Source organism: Symphalangus syndactylus, chromosome 13 (genome assembly GCF_028878055.3).
Source record: "Symphalangus syndactylus isolate Jambi chromosome 13, NHGRI_mSymSyn1-v2.1_pri, whole genome shotgun sequence".
Classification (NCBI taxonomy): domain Eukaryota; kingdom Metazoa; phylum Chordata; class Mammalia; order Primates; family Hylobatidae; genus Symphalangus; species Symphalangus syndactylus.
In genome coordinates, this window is record NC_072435.2 from 20,749,921 (window position 1) to 20,765,012 (window position 15,092).

The window sequence follows — 15,092 nt, forward strand, 5'->3', positions numbered from 1 at the left end:
GTTCAAGCGATTCTCTTGCTTCAGCCTTCTGAGTAGCTGGGATTACAGGTGTGTGCCACCACACTTGGCTAATTTTTTTATTTTTTTTAATAGGGATGAGGTTTCTCCATGTTTGTCAGGCCTTGGACTCTCTACCTCAGGTGATCCACCCACCTCGGCCTCCCAAAGTACTGGGATTACAGGTGTGAGCCACTGCACCCGGCCCTTGCAGATATTTCTTAAAGGTGTGGGGTTTTCCCAGAGCTTGGTAGCATGTGTGTTCAAAGGGCTGTCAATGTTGAGTTCTCCTAGCAGGCACTGGATAGAGAGCAGGATGGTCCTGATATCATACAGGGCAGACCACTTCTCCTTCAGGACGTCCAAGCATGCTACCCTGGGTGTCCACGTTAGGGTGGTAGCAGGGTGTGAGGAACTTCACTGTGGGTGCATCGTAGGGGTGGGTAGTCATTGAGGAACTCCAGCAAGAGCTTATACCTCAGATCTTCATATACTGTGCCAGCTGCTCCATGGATTGTCTCCATTTGATAAGGCTTTCAGGGCAGGCAGAAATTCTTTTGTCACCAGGCATCATGAGGGTCATCAGCTCCTGCTGTAGCCTTTTGCCTACAGGGCCCCATAAAGGCCTCAGCTCCTTTATGGGTGGTGGCGACACTGACAGTGGCTGGGTCAAAGTTTTGTGAGGCTGAGTGGCGCTGGCAGAGAGACAAGAACTCAGAAAATGTGACTGCATCTGTGATCATCATGTTTATTTTTTTATTTATTTATCTTGAGATGGAGTCTTGCTCTTGTCACCCAGGCTGGAGTGCAGTGCCGTGATCTCGGCTCACCACAACCTCTGCCTCCCAGGTTCAAGCCATTCTCTTGCCTCTGCCTCCCAAGTAGCTGGGATTACAGGCATGTGCCACCACGCCCGGCTAATTTTTTGTATATTTAGTAGAGACAGGGTTTCTTCAAGTTGATCAGGCTGGTCTCAAACTCCCAACTTCAGGTGATCCACCCACCTTGGTCTCCCAAAGTGCTGGGATTATAGGCGTGAGCCACCGCACCTGGCTTAAAAATAATGTGGTGGCTCTGGCCAACATGGTGAAACCCCATCTCTACTAAAAATACAAAAATGAGCCGGGCTTAGTGACACAAACCTGTAATCCCAGCTACTCGGGAGGCTGAGGCAAGAGAATCACTTGAACCCAGGAGACGGAGGTTGCAGTGAGCTGAGATCACGCCACTGCACTCCAGCCTGGGTGACAAAGTGAGGCTCCATCTCAAAAAAAAAAGGAAATAGTTTTAAGTTCTCAATCAACTTCAACTGAATGGTTAGTGATCAGTTTTGTAATCACAATGACATTCTTGCAAACAAATACAATGTGTGTCATTGCTCTTTGATATACTGGATAGTTAAAAGTTGTTTTAAAGTTTTGCCTAATATTTTGTGATTTATCTCAATGTAATCTGTATAAGTAGTAAAATTATAGATGACTCCTTTCCTTTTTTTTTATTAATTTTTTTTGCACACATAAACAATAAACATTTTCTAAAAATACATACAAACAAAAAGATGCATATCAAACATATTAGGAAGGTTGCACATGAGAAGTCGGGGAATAAAAATGGGGGGTGGGAGTTAAAATAAATGAGAGAGGGACTTTATATGGATCAGTGATAATAACTCAATCCTCTATTTGACAAAGAAGAGGGAGAAGGAAGAGGAAGAAAAAGAAAGTGGGATAAAGGATCAGAAAGGGAGGAAAATAGAAAAAATTATAGAGTATGACTCCAGGGTAGACCGGTTTTGTTGTCACTGAGTTGGTTGGTTGGTTTGTCTGCTGTATTTTTCATGCTTCGCCAAGTTGGCCAGACTGGTCTCGAACTCCTAGCCCGAAGTGATCAACCCGCCTCGCCCCCCAGAGTGCCGGGACCACAGGCGTGAGCCACCACGTCCAGCCCCCACATTGCCCCTGGCCTCCGTGGTAGACCTCCCAGACGGGGCGGCCAGGCAGAGACGCTCCTCACTTCTTCCCAGACGATAGGTGGACGGGCAGAGGCGCTCCTCACTTCCCAGACGATGGGTGGCCGGGCAGAGGCGCTCCTCACTTCTTCCTGGACGGGGTGGCCGGGCAGAGGCGCTCCTCACTTCCCAGACGATGGGTGGCCGGGCAGAGGCGCTCCTCACTTCTTCCCGGATGGGGCGGCCGGGCAGAGGCGCTCCTCACTTCCCAGACGGGGTGGCCGGGCAGAGGCGCTCCTCACTTCTTCCCGGACGGGGTGGCCGGGCAGAGGCGCTCCTCACTTCTGCCCAGACGAGGCGGCCGGGCAGAGGCGCTCCTCACCTCCCAGACGATAGGTGGCCGGGCAGAGGCGATCCTCACTTCCCAGACGATGGGTGGCCGGGGAGAGGCGCTCCTCACTTCCCAGACGATGGGTGGCCGGGCAGAGGTGCTCCTCACTTCCCAGACGGGGCGGCCGGGCAGAGGCGCTCCTCACTTCCCAGACGGTGGGTGGTCGGGCAGAGGCGCTCCTCACTTCCCAGATGGGGCGGCCGGGCAGAGGCGCTCCTCACTTCTTCCCGGACGGGGCGCCCAGGCAGAGGCGCTCCTCACTTCTTCCCGGACGGGCCAGCCGGGCAGAGGCGCTCCTCACTTCCCAGACGGGGCAGCCGGGCAGAGGCGCTCCTCACTTCCCAGACGGGGCGGCCGGGCAGAGGCGCTCCTCACCTCCCAGACGATGGGTGGCCGGGCAGAGGCGCTCCTCACCTCCCAGATGATGGGTGGCCGGGCAGAGGCGCTCCTCACCTCCCAGACGATGGGTGGCCGGGCAGAGGCGCTCCTCACCTCCCAGACGATGGGTGGCTGGGCAGAGACGCTCCTCACCTCCCAGATGATGGGTGGCCGGGCAGAGGCGCTCCTCACTTCTTCCCGGAGGGGGCGGCCGGGCAGAGGCGCTCCTCACTTCTTCCCGGAGGGGGCGGCCGGGCAGAGGCGCTCCTCACTTCTTCCCGGACGGGGCGGCCGGACAGAGGCGCTCCTCACTTCCTCCCGGACGGGGCGGCCGGGCAGAGGCGCTCCTCACTTCTTCCCGGACGGGGCGGCCGGGCAGAGGCGCTCCTCACTTCTTCCTGGACGGGGCGGCCGGGCAGGGGCGCTCCTCACTTCTTCCCGGACGGGGCGGCTGGGCAGAGGCGCTCCTCACTTCCCAGACGATAGGTGGCCGGGCAGAGGCGCTCCTCACTTCCCAGATGATGGGTGGCCGGGCAGAGGCGCTCCTCACTTCCCAGACGATGGGTGGCCGGGCAGAGGCGCTCCTCACTTCCCAGACGATGGGTGGCCGGGCAGAGGCGCTCCTCACTTCCCAGACGGGGTGGCCGGGCAGAGGCGCTCCTCACCTCCCAGACGGTGGGTGGCCGGGCAGAGGCGCTCCTCACCTCCCAGACGGTGGGTGGCCGGGCAGAGGCGCTCCTCACCTCCCAGACGGTGGGTGGCCGCGCAGAGGCGCTCCTCACCTCCGAGACGGGGTGGCCGGGCAGAGGCGCTCCTCACTTCCCAGACGGTGGGTGGCCGGGCAGAGGCGCTCCTCACCTCCGAGACGGGGCGGCCGGGCAGAGGCGCTCCTCACTTCCCAGACGGGGCGGCCAGGCAGAGGTGCTCCTCATTTCCCAGACGATGGGTGGCCGGGCAGAGGTGCTCCTCACTTCCCAGACGATGGGTGGCCGGGCAGAGGCGCTCCCCACCTCCCAGACGGGGCGGCGGCCGGGCAGGGGCTGCAATCCCAGCACCCTGGTAGGCCAAAGCAGGCGGCTGGGAGGCGGAGGCTGCCGCGAGGCCAGACCATGCCACCGCACTCCAGCCCGGGCAACACCGAGCACCGGGTGAGCGAGACTCCGCCTGCAGTCCCAGCACCCCGGGAGGCTGAGGCGGGCAGAGCACTCGGTGTCAGGAGCTGGCGACCAGCGTGGCCAAGATGGCGAACGCGTGCCCGCAGCCAAAGGAGAAAAAGCAGGCAGCGGTGGAGCGGGCCGGCGGCGCAGGCAGCAGGGAGCCAAGTAGACCGCAGCCCCGGCCACAGAGGGAAAGAAAGAAAGAAAGAGAGAAAGAAAGGAAGGAAGGAAGGAAGGAAGGGAGCTTTTTTTTTTCTTTTAAGACAAGGGTCTAGCTCTGTTGCCTAGGCTGGAGGGCAACGGCATGATCACAGCTTACTGCAACCTCTGCCTCCTGCATTCAAGTGATTCTTGTGCCTCAGCCTCCCGAACAGCTGGGATTACAGGTGCATGACACCACATCTGGCTAATTTTTGGATTTTTTTTTTTTTTTTTTTTTTTTTTTTTTTTTTTTTTTTTTTTTTTTTGAGACGGAGTCTTGCTCTGTCGCCCAGGCTGGAGTGCAGTGGCGCAGTCTCGGCTCACTGCAAGCTCCGCCTCCCGGGTTCACGCCATTCTCCTGCCTCAGCCTCTCCGAGTAGCTGGGACTACAGGCGCCCGCCACCGCGCCCGGCTTATTTTTTTTTTTATACATTTAGTAGAGACAGGGTTTCACCATGGTCTCGATCTCCTGACCTCGTGATCCGCCCGCCTCGGCCTCCCAAAGTGCTGGGATTACAAGCGTGAGCCACCGCGCCCGGCCAAATTTTTGGATTTTTAGTAGAGACCGTTTCATGGTGTTTGCCTGACTGGTCTCGAACTCCTGTCCTCAAGTGATCCACCTGTCTCGGCCTCCCAAAGTGCTGGGATTACAGGCATGAACCACTGTGCCCAGCCTAAATGACTACTTTTTATGTTGCACATTTTAAGTAATTTTTGCCATTATTTCCATCTTGGGTTGTTGCTTTTTTGTTTGTTTTTTGAGGCAGTCTCGCTCTGTCGCCCAGGCTGGAGTGCAGTGGCACGATCTTGGCTCACTGCAAACTCCGCCTCCAGGGTTCATGCCATTCTCCTTCCTCAGCTTCCCGAGTAGCTGGGACGACAGGCGCGTGCCACCACACCTGTCTAACTCTGTATTTTTAGTAGAGACGGGGTTTCACTGTGTTAGCCAGGATGGTCTCGATCTCCTGACCTCGTGATCCTCCCACCTCATCCTCCCAAAGTGCTGGGATTACAGGTGTGAGCCACTGTGCCTGGCTGTGTTGTCACTTTTAATATGCTTTTGTTTTAATTTCCTGTAGAAAAGTAAAACAGATTTTTCCCTTTAAATTTAATCCTTGCTTTTAATGACTTGTACACCCCAATTTACTAAGAAAAACCATTTAAAAAATAATCTTGAGTTGGGTATAGTAGTTTATTCCTGTAATCCCAGCACATTGGGAGGCAGAGACAGGCTGTTTACTTGAGCCGAGGAGATTGAGACCAGCCTGGGCAACATGGCAAAACCCTGTGTTCACAAAAAATGCAAAAATTAGCCAAGCAGGGTACCTCCCTCTAGTCCCAGCTACCCAGCAGGCTGAGGTGGCAGGATCACTTGAACCCTGGGGGTGGTCAAGGCTGCAGTGAGCCATGATCATGCCACTGCATTCCAGCCTGGGCAGCAGAGCAAGATTCTGTCTCCAAAAATAAAAAGTATGTATGTGTGTATGTATGAGTGTGTGTATATACATATACACACACATATATGTATATATACACACACGTGTGTGTATATATATGTACACACGTACGTATATATGTGTGTACATATATATACACACACATATATGTATATACATAAAATGCCTTTTTATATGTAGGCTTGATTTAATTTTCAATTTTGTGTGAAGCATAAATTGAGTAGTTTTTCTATCTCATTTGTTAATCTATTTTAACATTGTATTACATTATCTATTTTCTCTCCAAATTGATAAACAACGTTCACCCCTCAGACATGGACTGTGGTTTCGTTTCTTTTTTTTTTTTTTTTTTTTTTGGAGACAGAGTCTTGCTCTGTTGCCCGGGCTGTAGTGCAGTGGCGTGATCTTGACTCACTGCAACCTCTGCCTGCCAGGTTCAAGCAATTCTATGCCTCAGCCTCCTGAGTAGCTGGGATTACAGGTGTGCACCACCACGCCCAGCTAATTTTTGTATTTTTAGTAAAGACATGGTTTCACCATGTTGGTCAGGCTGGTCTTGAACTCCTGACTTCGTGATCCACCCACCTCGGCCTCTTGAAGTGCTAGGATTACAGGCATGAGCCACGGCACCCAGCCAGGAAAGTTCTTCTTTATAGATTCTTTCTAGCTATGTGTTGAAAAGAGAATTATAATCATCTAAAGAGGATTAATTCATCACTTAGGGAAAGAAGAGGTTAGCAAGAGGAAGTTACTTCTCTTAGAATATGTGATTCAAAGGAAAAAATGTGCCACATCAAATACACATGGACTGGCTAAACATTTCTAGGTACATGTCGATTTATAAGCCACTGTAAGATTCAACACAGTGAGGAAATTACTGGTGTAATAAAAATAAACATTAGGTTGATGAAACAGTAAAAGAATTTCAAAGAGGAAAGAGGTATGAATCTTGTACAAAAAAATTTTGGCATATATTTAAGTCACATACAAGCAGGAAGATTAACTTCATAAGAGAATTAACAAAAGTTGTAGTCAAGACAAGAGCCTGCAGAGACTAAAATTGCTTAGTACTGAAAGTTATGCTTATATAAACTGTAGTTCATGAAGAAAATAAAGAATTTTTTAGTTTTTTTTGAGGCAGGGTCTCGCTCTGTTGCCCAGGCTAGAGTGCGGTGGCACCATCTCGGCTGATTGCAACCTCCATTTTCCGGGAAGGCTCTTTAATTCCACCTGATTACAAAGGTTTTGTGTGAACATAATTTGGTGTAATAAAAATAAATTTACACCACAAGAGACAGAAACATACTCTTCACTATTTATGGTCATAATTTGTTTGAACAAGCCCTTTTAAACTTCTAGATACCATTGAAACTCCTATGTTGATTAAAAATCATCAAAGATCTTTACAGTGAGAAGGATGAAAAATATTACTGAGTGTAGGGACCAGCCCCACAGGGTCGGTGGGTCTTTCCCCGTGTTCTGCGACAGAGACAGTGTAGAAATAAAGACACAAGACAGAGATAAAAGGCAGCTGGGCCCAGGGGACCACTACCACCAATGCGCGGAGACCGGTAGTGGCCCCGAATGTCTGGCTGCGCTGTTATTTATTGTGTACAAAGCAAAAGGGGCAGGGTAAAAAATATGAGTCTTCTCCAATGATAGGTAAGGTCACGTGGGTCACGTGTCCACTGGACAGGGGGCCCTTCCCTGCCTGGCAGCCGAGGCAGAGAGAGAGAGAAGACAAAGAGAAAGACAGCTTACGCCATTATTTCTACATATCAGAGACTTTTAGTACTTTCACTAATTTACTACTGCTGTCTAGAAAGCAGAGCCAGGTGTACAGGACGGAACATGAAGGTGGACTAAGAGCGTGACCACTGAAGCACAGCATCACAGGGAGACGGTTAGGCCTCTGGATAACTGTGGGAAAGTCTGACTGGTGTCAGGCCCTCCACAAGAGGTGGAGGAGCAGAGTCTTCTCTAAACTCCCCTGGGGAAAAGGTGACTCCATTTCCGGGTCTGCTAAGTAGCGGGTGTTGTTGCTTGACACATTTTGCTACCACTAGACCATGGTCCCCCTGGCAACGGGCATCTTCCCAGATGCTGGCGTCACCGCTAGACCGAGGAGCCCTCTGGTGGCCCTGTCCAGACATAACAGAAGGCTCGCACTCTTCTGGTCACACCTCACTATGTCCCATCAGCTCCTATCTCTGTAAGGCCTGGTTTTTCCTAGGTTATGATTATAGAGCAGGGATTATTACAATATTGGGATAAAGAGTAATTACTACCAACTAATGATTAATGATATTCATCTATAATCATATCTAAGATCTATATCTGGTATGACTATTCTTGTTTTATATTTTATTATGCTGGAACAGCTCATGTCCTTAGTCTCTTGCCTCGGCGCCTGGGTGGCTTGCCGCCCACATCTCCCCCTTTTTATTAACTAGGACCGCCATCGCCTTCATTGCTTGTCGTTGACTTCAGACTTGGTTTCGGACTCCTTGGAGGCATCTGCAGACTAAAAGGAGACTACATAAGCATACCAATATTAATAATGCCAGTAACAACAATGATCCTCCGAAGGGTTTGAACCATTTGAAGGGATTAAAATCAGATAATTGTTTAGTTATGCCTTCAAATGTGTCTGAGCCAGGAACAGTGGATAAATGGGCTTGTGAAGCCTCAAAAATTTGCTCTTTAAGTTGTGAAATATCGAAGGTTAAGTTATCATCCCAGGCTTTTAAATGTCTTGAGACCTGTTCCCAGCTATGTTGATCTTGATTATAAGCATAGGGCGTTATGCAGTAATCAGAAGTATTCCAATCACACTGTAATTGCATATGGTGTTCCAAATTCATAACTCTATCTCCCAGCCATGTTACACTTTGGTGGAGATCAGTAATTTGATTAGCTAATTTTTGATCAATTTGAGCCTGAGAATTCCAAAGTCTGGAGGAGTTTTTTTTCCATGCTTCAACATAGTGAGTGGTTTGAACAGAATTGTGAATGGCAACTCCAGCAGTTGCTGCTGTTGCAGCAACCGCAATTAGTCCTGCAAGGACTGCAATAAGAGTAAAAATAAATCTCTTTGTTCTTTTGAGGATACCTTTAAGAACTTCATTGACTATGTGAATAGAGGGGGAAGATTCCCATGGACGATGTAAAGAAACTGGTATCCATACCCCCTCCCTAGCCCTTACTAAGAGAATACTTGTAGTGGGATTAAAAGTTGCATCAATGCAAGTGAACAGCTTACAGTTATCACATTCTATAGTTTGTGAATTAGGAATAATAATTATATTTCCAACCAACAGCATGTAAGGGGGTTTGACACAGCTCCTGATGGGTATCACCCGTTCAGAACTGAGGGTGATGTTGGATGTGGGTGTTTTGGTATTAGTACGAAGGAGTTGATAGGTAGCGTTCCATATCCTTATTCCTGTCAGGGCTGCAGCTAATTTCCATAGTTCAAGATGTTCCGGGGTGACAAAGGGATGAATCATTTTTGGTCTAGGAGGAGCAATGCCTGCATCCTTCCATTTAAATGGGTAAGGAGACACCCATTGTCTCAGCATGTAAGACTGCCATCTATGCTCTTTATAATCTAAGGAATGAATAAACTCCGAGCATAAGGTAGTTTTGCCGGAGCAATCTTGCCAATAATATCCTTTTGGAGCCCAATCAATAACAATACCTGTGGCTAGAGTTTGAAGTACAACGGCCTTAGGAGCATTACAATCATCCCATAAAATTGAAGTCACTTTAAAAGGCCCCTTTGTAGGTTTCTTTGGACAGTCTGGCAGTCCTTTTGTTTTATTAGCTTTGGTAGTGAGAGGAATTCTCCATCCCTCATGTGGATTACGTTTGACAGTGAAAAGTTGAAGAGTTAGTACTGAACACATTATGCGATTGATAAGAATCATTTGTAAAGGACGGTACAGTCCACATCCAATTCTGGCACGAATAAGCTAAACAGCCAGGCATCTTCCCAATGCATAGTGGTGGATATTTATAACCAATTGACAGATTTAAGTGCATACCTTCTTCTTCCGGTTGAGCTGGAAACCGATCATCATTAGGGACCAGCATGAATGCACTATTGTTAGTGTAAACTTCTACTAGGGAGTCCATCCAGGAGATAGACCGAATTAGAGGGGGAAAAGGAACATATGCCCAATAAGTATAATTTTGAATTGCCCCAACCAGTGGTATACTTACCCCTGCACTGACTACCATAAAGGCAGCCAGAATTATATTACCCGTCGTTTTTGGGATTCCTTTTTCTGTTAAGAAATTTTCTGTTTGATGAGATAAAACTTTTATTTGACCCCATGTTGGTGGAGTTGAACGAGAGGTGTTGTAGGTCACACGGCGAGATTTTGCCTCAACGTGCAGGTCCTGAAGTGTATGTGTCAGGCTGTGAAAATTTCTATTTTGTTTAAAATGGGTCTTTGCCTTTTGTTTCTGGGAGCGTTTCATCTTTGGGGTTATGGTGCAATTTTAATTGTCGGGAGGGAACCCACACAGGCTGTAGTCCTTTTCCTGGGGAAACACAAGCAAAACTCCTACCCCGAGTTATGACCGTGCCTAATTCCCATGTGTTAGTTTTTACGTCCTTCCACCATACCCGCATTCCTTTTTGTGGATCAAATTTATTTCCAGTTAAATGTTGTTCTGCAGCTGTGAATGGTTGATTTCTTGTCAAGTTTAAGAAATTTAGTGTGAAAAGAGCCAGATTTAATTGGGCATGAGGAGTAACAGCATCTCCCTTTGATTTAGTTTCTTGTTTTTGAAGTTGATCTTTGAGTGTTTTATTGGCTCGTACAACTAAAGTCTGTCCTTGAGAATTATAGGGGATGCCAGTTGTGTGAGTAATTGCCCAGGTCTGAGTAAACTGTTTGAAAGCAGCACTAGTGTAGCCGGGGCCGTTATCAGTTTTTAGTTTCTCAGGACAGCCCATAACCGAGAAACAGGAAAGCATATGTCGTTTACCATGAGCTGTACTTTCTCCTGTTTGACAAGTGGCCCAAATAAAATGAGAAAAGGTATCAATAGTTACATGTATAAAAGAAAGCTTGCCAAAAGGAGGATAATCAGTCACATCCATTTGCCAGAGAGCGTTCTGTGAAAGTCCTCTAGGGTTAACTCCTGAAGACAGTGGCTGTAAAATTAACACTTGACAAGTAGGACAGTGACGTACAATGGTTTTAGCTTGTTTCCATGTAAGGGGGACCTTTTTTCGGAGTCCCGCAGCATTGACATGGGTTAAAGCATGAAAGTTTTCTGCATCTGTAAAAACAGGAGTAACTAATGTATCAGCTCTGGCATTTGCTGTCGAGAGGGGTCCGGGGAGAATTGTGTGGGCCCGAATGTGAGTAATGTAGAAAGGGGAAGACCTTGCTCTGAGCACAGACTGAAATTTTTGAAAAAGAAAAAATAGGTTATCATCGGGCAAAAATTTGATTAAGGCAGTTTCAATGTTGTGAGCAACATGTACTACATGTGCTGAGTCAGAGACGATGTTAACTGGTTCAGGAAAATCTTCAAGGACAGCCATAACAGCAAGCAGTTCAGCTCGTAGTGCTGAAATAGCTCCTGTGTTAAGAACACGTTCTCCTGGTCCTGTATATGCTGCTTGGCCATTAGAGGAAGCATCAGTGAAAACAGTGACAGCTTCAGGTAATGGGGTGTTTCTAGTAATGTTAGGTAAAATCCAAGAAGTGGGTTTAAGGAAATTAAATAACTTTACATTAGGACAGTGATTATCAATCATACCCGGGAAACCTGCCAAATGCACTGCCAAGCGATGCAAGTAGCAAAAGCCTGTCGAACTTGTAATCGGGTAAGGGGAACAATGATTTTTTGGGGCTCTGTTCCTGAAAGACGAAGGAGATGAGAACGAACCTGACCAATTAAGGTAGAAATTTGATCTAGATATATAGTTAGCGTCCGTAAAGAGTTGTATGGAAGAAAGCACCATTCAATTAAATTATGTGCCTGAATAATGAGTCCTGTTGGAGAATGTTCAGTGGGAAAAATTAGTATTTCACAAGGTAAATGTGGATTCACTCTGGTAACCTGAGACTGTTGAATGCATTTTTCTATAAGTCGTAATTCAGAATCTGCCTCAGGAGTCAAAGACCTTTTACTGCGTAAATCAGGATTGCCCCGTAGTGCTGCAAAAAGATTAGAGCATAAGTAGGAATGCCTAAGGAGGGACGAATCCAATTAATATCTCCAAGTAATTTTTGGAAATCATTTAGAGTTTTTAAGGAGTCTTGTCTGAGTTGAACTTTTTGAGGCTTAATGACCTTGTCCTCTAGCTGCATTCCTAAATAGTAATAGGGGGATGAAGTCTGAATTTTTTCTGGGGCGATAACCAAGCCAGCTGCTGTGACTGCTTGTTGTAATGCAGAAAAACCAGATATCAATACAGAATGTGAAGGTGCTGCACAAAGAATATCATCTGTGTAATGAATAATATAACATTGGGGAAATTTATCTCTAACTGGCTTTAATATGCATCCCACATAATATTGACAAATAGTAGGGCTGTTGAGCATACCTTGAGGTAGAACTTTCCGATGGTAACGTGCTGCAGGAGCAATATTATTAAGGGTTGGAACAGTGAAAGCAAATTTTTCAAAATCCTGAGGGGCCAGAGGAACGGTAAAGAAACAATCTTTAAGGCAATGATGATAAGTGGCCAATACTCAGGAATCATAGTGGGGGAGGGTAAACCAGGCTGTAATGTCCCCATAGGCTGAAGGGCAGCATTTACCGCCCTAAGATCAGTAAGCATTCTCCACTTAACAGATTTCTTTTGGATAACAAAAACAGGTGAATTCCAAGGAGAAAAAGAAGGTTCAATGTGTCCCAATTTTAATTGTTCGAGAACCAAAATATGATGTGCCTCCAGCTTATGTTTCGGAAGTGGCCACTGATCTACCCAGACAGGTTTTTGAGTTTTCCACATCAAAGGGATGGGGTCTGGAGGCTTGATAGTGACCGCTTCTAAAAAGAATAACCAAGTCCTGTAGAGTCTGCTTTAGGAGTAGGTATGATAGGCTCAGTGATGCCTGTGCTGATTTTCCTAAACCCATACCTTGAACAAATCCCATTTTAGTCATCGTATCTTTACTCTGCTGGCTGTAATTGCCTTTAGGAAAAGTAATCTGAGCCCCCCATTGATATAAAAGATCTCTTCCCCACAGATTAACAGGAATGGGTGTAATAAGGGGGCAAATAGTTCCAGTCTGTCCTTCAGGGCCTGTGCAATGTAAAATTGTGGAGCTTTCATATACCTCTGAAGCCTGACCGACACCCACTAATGCTGTGGAGGCATGCTCCTTTGGCCAGTGTCGGGGCCATTGATGTAAAGCTATAATAGAAACATCAGTACCCGTATCAATCATTCCCTCAAACTTTTTTCCCTGAATATGCACGGAGCGCACAGGACGAGTGTCAGAAGTTTTGTTGGCCCAGTAGGCCGCTTTACTTCGATAATCTGTGGTACCAAAACCTCCTTTTCTTATACTAGAACTGGATGCCAAAGGAATGTAAGGAAGTATCAGGAGTTGAGCAATGTGGTCCCCTGCTGCTGCATTCCAAGGGACTGCAGAGCTAATGACAATATGAATTTCACCTGAATAGTCAGAATCAATTACACCAGTATGTACTTGAACACCTTTTAAATTTAAACTTGAACGTCCTAGTAGCAAACTGCCAGCCAGCATGGGACCAAAAACACCTGTAGGAATAGCAATAGGTGGCTCTCCAGGCAACAAAGAAATATCTCTGGTACAACAGAGATCTACTGCTGCTGAGCCTGTGGTGGTGGGGGACAAGCATTGTACTGAGATTCGTGCTAGGGCTGAGCCATTAGATCCTGTGGGACAAATTGCTGAAGTGGGAATTGGGGTGGAGGTTGAATGGAATGAACTGGGAAGGCTCCCGTCTGGCTGGACGCCCGGGGCTGAGAGTTGAGGAGTGTCCCATTTTTTAAAGGGGCCTGGGGCTGGCCCCTCATCCCGTTTCCCTGATTTTTAGAAGGTTGTAAAGAATTGCCATTAATGTCAAATTTGGAATGGCATTGAGATGCCCAGTGAAAGCCTTTTCGGCATCGTGGGCATACAGTAGAAGGTGGGGTGTCCTGCTGCTGAAAAGCTTTTTGTTGTTGGTGGTGATGTAAGGGACGGTGACCTGCACGCCGAGGGCAATTTCTTTTTGCATGTTCCTTCTGGCCGCATATGAAGCATTGGCCAGAGAATTGTCCAGGCATTCGAATAGAGGCCATAGCTTGTGCCATAATCATTGCTGTATGCAGAGTTCCTCCCACCCCTTCACAGGCTTTAATGTAGGAGGTGAGTACATCACCACCCGGTGGAATTTTGCATTCGATGGGGGCGAATAGCCGCCTGACAATCTGGATTTGCTTGTTCATAAGCCATAAGTTCTACAACAAGTCTTTGGCCGTGGCTATCAGGAATAGCCTTTACTGCTGAGTCTTGAAGACGAGCAATAAAGTCTGGGTAGGGCTCATGTTGTCCCTGTCTGACGGCTGTGAAAGATGGGCACACTTTACCATCATCTTGAATTTTGTCCCAAGCATCTAAGCAACATTTTCGCAGTTGTTCAATAAGCCCATCATTTAGTATAGTTTGGTGTCGGATTGCAGCCCATTGACCCATTGCCAGTAACTGGTCAGCCTTAACGTTAACAGGAGGATTAGAGCCCTGATTAAGAAGCATGCATTCCTGGACAGCATCAACCCACCAAGTCCTGAATTGTAAATACTGAGATTTAGATAAGACTGACTTTGCTAAAAGTTCCCAATCATAGGGTACCAAAGGTTTATCTTCTGCTAAGGCTTTTAATGTGGAATGGACAAAAGGAGAGTTGGTGCCATATTGTTTCACTGATTCCTTAAAATCTTTGAGGAATTTAAAAGAAAAACTTTCCCAAGTAGCAGGGCGTAGCTGGACCTGGCCTGGACGTATGGGGTCAGGCTGAACTACCGCCTGAACAGCGGGAATGGCAGGTATCGCCTGTGCCCCAGGAGCAGGCAACTGCGGAGCCTGATTATTTCCCTGAGCAGCCTGATTTTCGGGCTGAGGGGCTTGATTATCAGCCTCTCAATCTTGTTGAGCTGCAGGGTCAGCTGACTGCTGGGCAGGATCAACAACAGGCTGTGGGTGGTTTTGCAGTGTTGGGGTGGCAAGTACTGCAGGTTGTAAAATTACAGGAAATTGACAGGCTTCGAGATCCCCATATTCCCTTGCCTGAATTATAACCCTCATAAGCGGAGTGTCATTTTCAGGGATGTATGTAATTTTTTGCTTATGAGCGGCAATAGTAGTATTAGCAACAGCAGTTGTGACCGGACCAGGAGCAGGAAAAGGTGTAGAATTTTGAATAGAAGGAGAGTTGAGAAACTTAGAGCCAGCTTGAGACCAGATTACCTGCTGAGCAGGTCTTTCATGGGCCTGAAAACCAGGCTGCCACGGCAAGTGCAGACCAGGCTTCACAGGGGCCTGTGACTCTATCCAAGTCCGATT

General features: G+C 47.5%; 1 pseudogene; it reads right to left on the reverse strand.

The window, feature by feature from the left end:
- Positions 1–8: 8 nt before the first annotated feature.
- Positions 9–838, reverse strand: LOC129459380 (ubiquitin-conjugating enzyme E2 C-like; annotated as a pseudogene).
- Between the last annotated feature and the right edge of the window lie 14,254 nt (positions 839–15,092).